Raw genomic sequence first — 7,103 nt, forward strand, 5'->3', positions numbered from 1 at the left:
GGAGAGGAATCTTTCAGCCTGCTCACCAGGGCTGGAATCCTGCACCCCTCACCCCCCCAGCTGCCAGGCTCTCCTGCTCTTCCCTATCCCTGGGACTCACTCAGTCCTGCTGACCATGAGTCCTGTCAGAAGGGCCTCACCCCAGCCATGCCACAGTCCCTTGCAGCATTGCTCTGCCTCCTGCATTCCCCACCACGCTTCTCCTGAACCAGCAGTGTAAGAAGTGATAGCAAAGAAGGGGCAGCAATTGCTGTCTCCTAGGCAGGAGGCCCACCCAGCCCAGCCCACCCTGAGCCCCAGCACAGTCACCCTCAAGAAGAGGGAGCCAGGACAGGACTAGTAACCTCGGAGCACACTGGGGAACATCAAAACCTCTTCCCACTTTGCACCTGCTGCCCCTCCCAACCTCATCTCCATAGCTAAAGGGGAGCAGAGACTGCCACCTCCCCCCGCAGTAACGGTCCCAGTATCACCACAGCCCCCAAATTAAGGGAGAAGCAGGAAACTGGAGCCCAGGCTGCAGATCAGCCCAGGGTCCCAACCACTCTGTGGCACCACAACCTGAAGCTTCTTTAGCCCCCGTGTCCCCCTTGGCAAGCACTGATGGCACAGAGAAAGATTTGACAGCCTCCGGCTGGTCCCAGAGTTCATGACATATGCATCCAGCACTGACCACAATGAAAGTTTGATCTCCCCCACTGCATTAGTGTCACCCTGTCTCCAATCATCTCTCCATTATCACAATAAGCATCCACCCACTCACTCAATCCCCTAATAACATCCCTCCTCTAATTCCCAGCAACCCCCAATATTATAATTCCCTTTTATCACTCCTTCTGTAATCTCCTACTACTCCCATTTACCCCCAGTATCCCCACTCCCTAGTAATCCCCAATGTTCCAGTCCCCTACTAATCCCCATCTCATCTCTCAAACACCCCTTCCCTGACCCCCAACCAATTCCCTCACTATAATCCCCTGTGGCTATAAAAATATATTAAAGGCCAACGTGAGGTCATGCGGCATATCTCCCAATGATCTGGCAACTCTAGTTCAGGACAGATTGTCCTGGTGGCAAACCACTGCACAGGCTCTTAATTGTTTTGGAAGTTAGTGTATCGAGACACTACAGGAAAAACATAGAATCCAAAAAGAACAAGCAATGCCTGAAGATGGTGATTTTTTATGTGATATCTGTATTCGGCTGTGCCAATCAAGGACTGGGTTAGTCGCTCACCAGTGGCATCACAGAAGATGAGATCCATCAATCTGCAGCTCAGTCCAAAAAGAGGAATAGGATGTTATACAGTACAGACATTTATGTATGTGTTATGCAGCCTAGTTTGTTAAGCAGTATAAATGGAGTCCATGTAGCATGTGTTTTCATGGTCAAATTTGCCAGGAAGTCTTGTGTAGCTGAACCCAGTTTTAAAAGTGTTTGTTTTCCTTAGATGCCAAGAGATGAGTAGGAGCTTTGTAGTTCAGATCCACAGCTTAGATTTTCATAAGTTTAGGATCCAGCCTTCTTGTGTGGATCCACTGTGAACTTATTCACTACAAAACCTTTTTATAAACTCTTTTTTCTCATCAGTGGGCATCAGACCATGAGCCCACACATTTTATTCTTACTATAAGATCATGCTTTGCCTCCTCCATTACAAATTTCTACATATAAAAATACCCTGACCAAGATTATATTAAATATGTTCAATTGATATGCTTATGTTAGTGTTATGCCCTCTAGTGGTAAAAGATACAGTCAGCTCCACAGACACGGGGCGAAATCTGGAGGGAAACAGATACTAAACTGAAAGGAATGACTTTTAAAAACAGAGTAGATTTAACTTGTACTGCTAGTATAGTTCTGCTTCTAACTACTGCACTATTTTTGATCATTCAGTGGTGACACATGCAGATGGAAGCCCAGATGGCTGATCTTACACTCACACGGCTCCTCTGGTTTCAGTGGAGTTATTCTGGTTTCCAGTGGAATTGGGCTTAGGTGCAGAAATGTGAGTGAGGTAGAAAGAGCTGCGCTGTGTAATGAAATCAGTACTGTGGTAGTAAGGCAATGTGCACTGTTCCTTTGTCTTGCATAGCAGTACAAAGAAAGTTGCAAATGTGAACAAACACAGGCCAGATTGTAACTATTTGCAGTTTACAACAGATGCACAGACACAGAGTCACTTTACAAGGATGCGATTTCACTGTAGGTCACAGCTATCAGAGTGAACACAACCCAGCGTTAGTGGTTAAACCGATGCGTTTCTATGCATTTAATTTGATCGAATGGTCCATCAGCACTCTTTTTAATGATTGATACCCGTAATTCAGCTCCAATCGCACTGTCTTTATTTCTTCATTTTCTGCTTGCAGATAGACTTTTTAAAAGTTAGTGCCTTCATTTAATTAGATGAAAAGAGGAAAACCATCGCGATTAACTTGGAGATCACTCCTTAGACCAAGACAAGTTGTGTTGGTGTCAGGTCAAAGGGCCATGGGCAAGCAGGATAATGGATTCGCTTCAACACAGCGATGATTAGGAATAGTGGACTTTATTAAGCTTACTACTTCAGTGCGACTACATTTCACAGGGTACGCTTTAGGAAGCAAAAGCACTACAGGACAATGCTTAAAGAAGTGAAAGGCTCTTTGGAATGCTTACATCCCTTCTGCCATTCCTGGTGCCTCATGCCATGGCCATGGCGGATGTGGCTCCAGCTGGGAAAATCCAGAGCACCCCAGAGGCTGAAGTCCTTGGTGAGACTCACCAGGAGTGGAACGTCACAGTGGTTTTATCCCTTAGCTGTCAACTGGGTGATAGTTGCACTGGGTCAGTGCCACTCAGGCTGTGACCACACTAGCAAGGTACGTCGAAAGGAGTAATCCCGATCCGTTACTTCGAAGACAGTCATATTGACGCAAGCGACCACCCACAAAACGTGGATCAATGTTGTGATGCACAACATCAGAGACCCCCACCCCCGTCCCTTCAAAAGGGAGCAGCTACATAGCACAGAGTCACCTTTAGAAATCACGGGGCAGGAAATGGTGAGGGAAGGGTCAAATGGCCAACAAGCCCTTCCTGGAGCATAGGCCAGCCATCCCCTTAAGGGACCCCTCCCAAACACCCCACCATGCACATGCTGAGGATTCAGGCTGCTTGTAGCACACGCCCCCCAGGTCAGCACTAGTGGAGACTTGCTCAGCCCCAACACCACAGCCCAGCATGGATCTTCAGGACCTCCAGGATGAGGACATCCTGGACATCATGGCCAGCCTGATGACCATCATGGAAACATGCCACCTCACGCTCTGTGCTGCCCGCCACATGGCAGGCTTCTGCAGGCCTTCCCCATGGTGCACCCGGAGCACTGCCTTCCCACAGTCACCTCTGGCAGTACCCCAGCAGTGAGGAATGGTGTGACGGCATCCTCCTGGAGGACTGAGATAATGAGTGGTGGTTCCACAATTTTAGGATGACCCTGGCCACCTTCATGGAGCTGTGCAAGTGGCTGGCACCAGCACTATGCCACCAGGACACTCGCATGCAGCCTGCACTCCCCCTGGAGAAAAGGGTGTGGAAGCTGGCCACCCCAGACAGCAACTTCTCCATTGGCCACCTATTTGGGGTGGGGAAGGCTACTGTTGGGGGTCGGCCTTCTTGAAGTAAGGCAGCTGGGGTCATGAACCCATGGTGGGCCGTCTGTGCCCTCCACCCCATGCAGGTCGTCAATGCTATGAATCAGATCCTCCTGCGCCGGCTCTTCCACCTGAGGAAGGTGGATGCTGCCATGGCCAGATTCCAGCAGCTGGGATGTCCCAACTGTTTCAGCACCTCGGACAGTACCCACGTCCCCATCAGGGCCCCACCACACAGCAGCAGATGATACGTTAATCAGAAAGGCTAATATTTGGTCATCTTCCATGCCTTTGTGGATGACAGGGCATTTTACAGACATTTGTGCGGGCTGGCTGGGCAGGGCCATGATGCTTGCATCCTGCATAACATGTGGCTTGGGCACAGGATGGCTGAGGGCACCTACATCCCCCCACAGGAGCTTCCAGTGGGGGACATGACTATGCCCCTGTGCATAGTCACCAATGCAGCCTATCCCCTCCAGGCCTGGCTAATGTGCCCCTACACAGACTGCACTGATGAGAGCCAGGACCGCTGCAATGCCCAGCTCAACCAAGCCCAGGAGCATGGAGGAGCGGGCATTCAGGTGTCTGAAGGTGAGCATAAGGTGCCTGCTGATGCATCTGGAGGTGGGCCTGTTCGTGGGCACATGATGTGCTCTTCACAATCTTGTGCAGAGCAAGCATGAGCTCTTTGTGGCACACTGGGAGGCTGAGGCTGTGCTGCACTACAATCAGCCAGGTGTGGTCCTGTGCTGCCAGAGGCACCAGGATGGGGTGCCCGTGGGGGAGGCCGTCCAGGAGGCCTTCACCTAGGGGCCCCTGTGATCTCTCCCCAGCCCACCCCATGCAACCCCCCTCACACAACTGTCCTCTACCTTCATGCCACCAGTAACCCCACATGCACACCCATCCCACCACCTCTGCACCACCAGCACCCCTGCATTCACGCATGTCCCTCACCAGTCCCAACCAATGCATAACATCGACTCCATTCAATAAAGTTAACCATTAATTGTTTGCAACCAGACCTGCCTGTAGCTATTTACAAGGGGGTGGGGAGGGAGTGAACACCATAATGTGGGGCAGGGGGTGAACTGTTTACAAGGGAGCACATGGGAGGGCTCACTCATTCATGAGGTGAGGGGATGGGAGACACGACAGCCCCTGGAGCCACAACTGCCCCAGGTCTGGGACCCCCGTGGTGCTGGGATGGCACCGGGAGCACCAATAGGTATGGGCATGCAGTGATGCAGCAGCCTCAGACTTGTGGTGGTGGCTGGTGGAGCCAGGACCAGGCCAGGCACGCCCGCCTGCAGTCACTGTATGATCTCCTCCCTCTCAGCTGCAGTCATGCAGGGTGGGAGCAGGGCAGTGGGGGCAGGGACATTGGGGTGGCAGGGAGCTGGAATGGGGGTGGCGGGAGGGGCAGCAGGGGGGTGGGGTCTGTGGAGGTGGGAAAGGCTACCCATGGAGCAGGTGGGTGGGTCAGCCAGGTGGCAACAGCCTGCATTAGGGTGTCCAGGTACCCAGAGACCCAGTCCCAGGCCACCCACTCCATGGACAGCCAGTCCCACAGCAGGCGGGCTTGCTCCCACCACATGGCTGTGTGGGCTGCCGCTAGGTTCTTGGCCCAGCTGTGGCAGCAGGCCTGTATGGCATGGCATCTGGTCCTTCCTCCTCACCAGCGGTTGCAGGGCTCTGTGGCACATCAAGGGGCCTGGGGTGGCCCATGGACGTGGAGGCTGTGAAGACATAAGGGGAAAGGGTGGTGCCCTGACAGTTGCACAACCGGGTACCATGGTCTGGTGGACACATCCCCATCACCATTTCTACCTGCCCATGGAGGGGGGAGGAGGGACAGGGCATCCCAGCAGATGTGTGGTCCATCCACGCTGGGCTGTTTGCAGGGCTGGTTCAGCCTCTACCACCCTCCTCAGCCACATGCCCCATGTGTATGTCAATGGCCCCATGTGGAGACCCCAAAGCATGGACCCATCCTTGATGGCGACCACAGCCATACCCAGGACCCCAGCCCATGTCCGCTGGCCATGTGCCTAGGCCTGTGCTAGCAGCAGTAGGGACCACCCCACTCACAGGCCTGGGGTACCCCGTGCCAGATCTTGCCTGAGGGTGCCTTGGGGAAGCCTGGGAGGAGGTGACCTTGTCCATGCCCTCTGAGGGTACTACAATATATAGAGTCCCTTCAGTCCCATCCTTTCTGTCACTGTCCCTGTCATCAGCCAGTGGCTCTGGGATGGGGATCAGCAGTGCTGCAGAGGGTCCCAGCTCTGGCTTCTCACCCTCCTGCTCTGGCTTGGCCATGTCCAGGGCTCATTCCAGAAGTCCAGCCTGCCTGGGTCTGAGGAGCTGATCCAGTTCCTCGAAGTCAACAACAAGCTAAATATGAGTCAAGAGTGTGACGTGGGCATTGCCGAAAAAGCAAACATGATACTGGGATGTATTAACAGGAGTGTTGTGAGCAAGACATGAGAAGTCATTCTTCCACTCTACTCAATTCTCATTAGGCCTCAATTGGAGCATTGCATCCAGTTCTGGGCTCCACATTTCAAGAAAGATGTGGAGAAATTGGAAAAGGTCCATAGAAGAGCAACAAGAATGATTAAAGGTCTAGAGAACATGAACTATGAGGGAAGACTGAAAGAACTGGGCTTGTTTAGTTTAGGAAAAACTTAGAGGTGACATGATACCTGTTTTCAAGTACCTCAAAGAGGGTTACAAGGAGGAGGGAGAAAAATTGTTCTTCTTGGCCCCCGAGAATAGGACAAGGAGCAATGGGCTTAAACTTCAGCAAGGGAAGTTTAGGTTAGACATTAGGAAAACCTCCCTGTCAGGGTGGTTAAATGCTGGAATATGTTAGCTAGGGAGGTTGTATAATCTTTATAGCTGGAGATATTTAAGAGCAGGTTAGATAGACTCCTATCGGGGGTGATCTAGATGGCATTTGGTCCTGCCAAGAGCGCAGGCAACTGGACTCAATGACCTCTTAAGGTCCCTTCCAGTTCTAATGTTCTATGATTCTATGATTCATTGAAGTACGGGCAGGTGGCAGATGCTTCCCCCCAGCCACCTGGCTGAGTCCTTAGCCTTTGCAAACCGCTGGCACAGCTCTTTCACTTTAGCACACACCTGGTTGGGGGTCAGGCAGTGGTGGCCCCTTGTAGGCAGGGTGTTGTTCAGCCAGGCAAAAGCGGCTGCATTCCACTTCTGGCCTTCCATCCTCAGTGGGATGTCCTCATCTTCTGAGATGGCCAGCAGGTCACAGACGTTGGCACCCAGCCAAAGGGCATCCCCCGCCCCTTCAGCGGCTGCCTGGGGTCCTGGGACCCCTGCCTCCTGGTGCCTTGGGATCGATCCCTGGAGCTCCCAGGGGTCTTTTCTGCTGGGCATGGCTCTGTCCATCTCCTTTTCTGGTGTTCTGGAGGGTGCTTGAGAGTGTTCTGG

This window comes from Carettochelys insculpta, chromosome 1 (genome assembly GCF_033958435.1).
Source record: "Carettochelys insculpta isolate YL-2023 chromosome 1, ASM3395843v1, whole genome shotgun sequence".
NCBI classification, from domain to species: Eukaryota; Metazoa; Chordata; order Testudines; family Carettochelyidae; genus Carettochelys; species Carettochelys insculpta.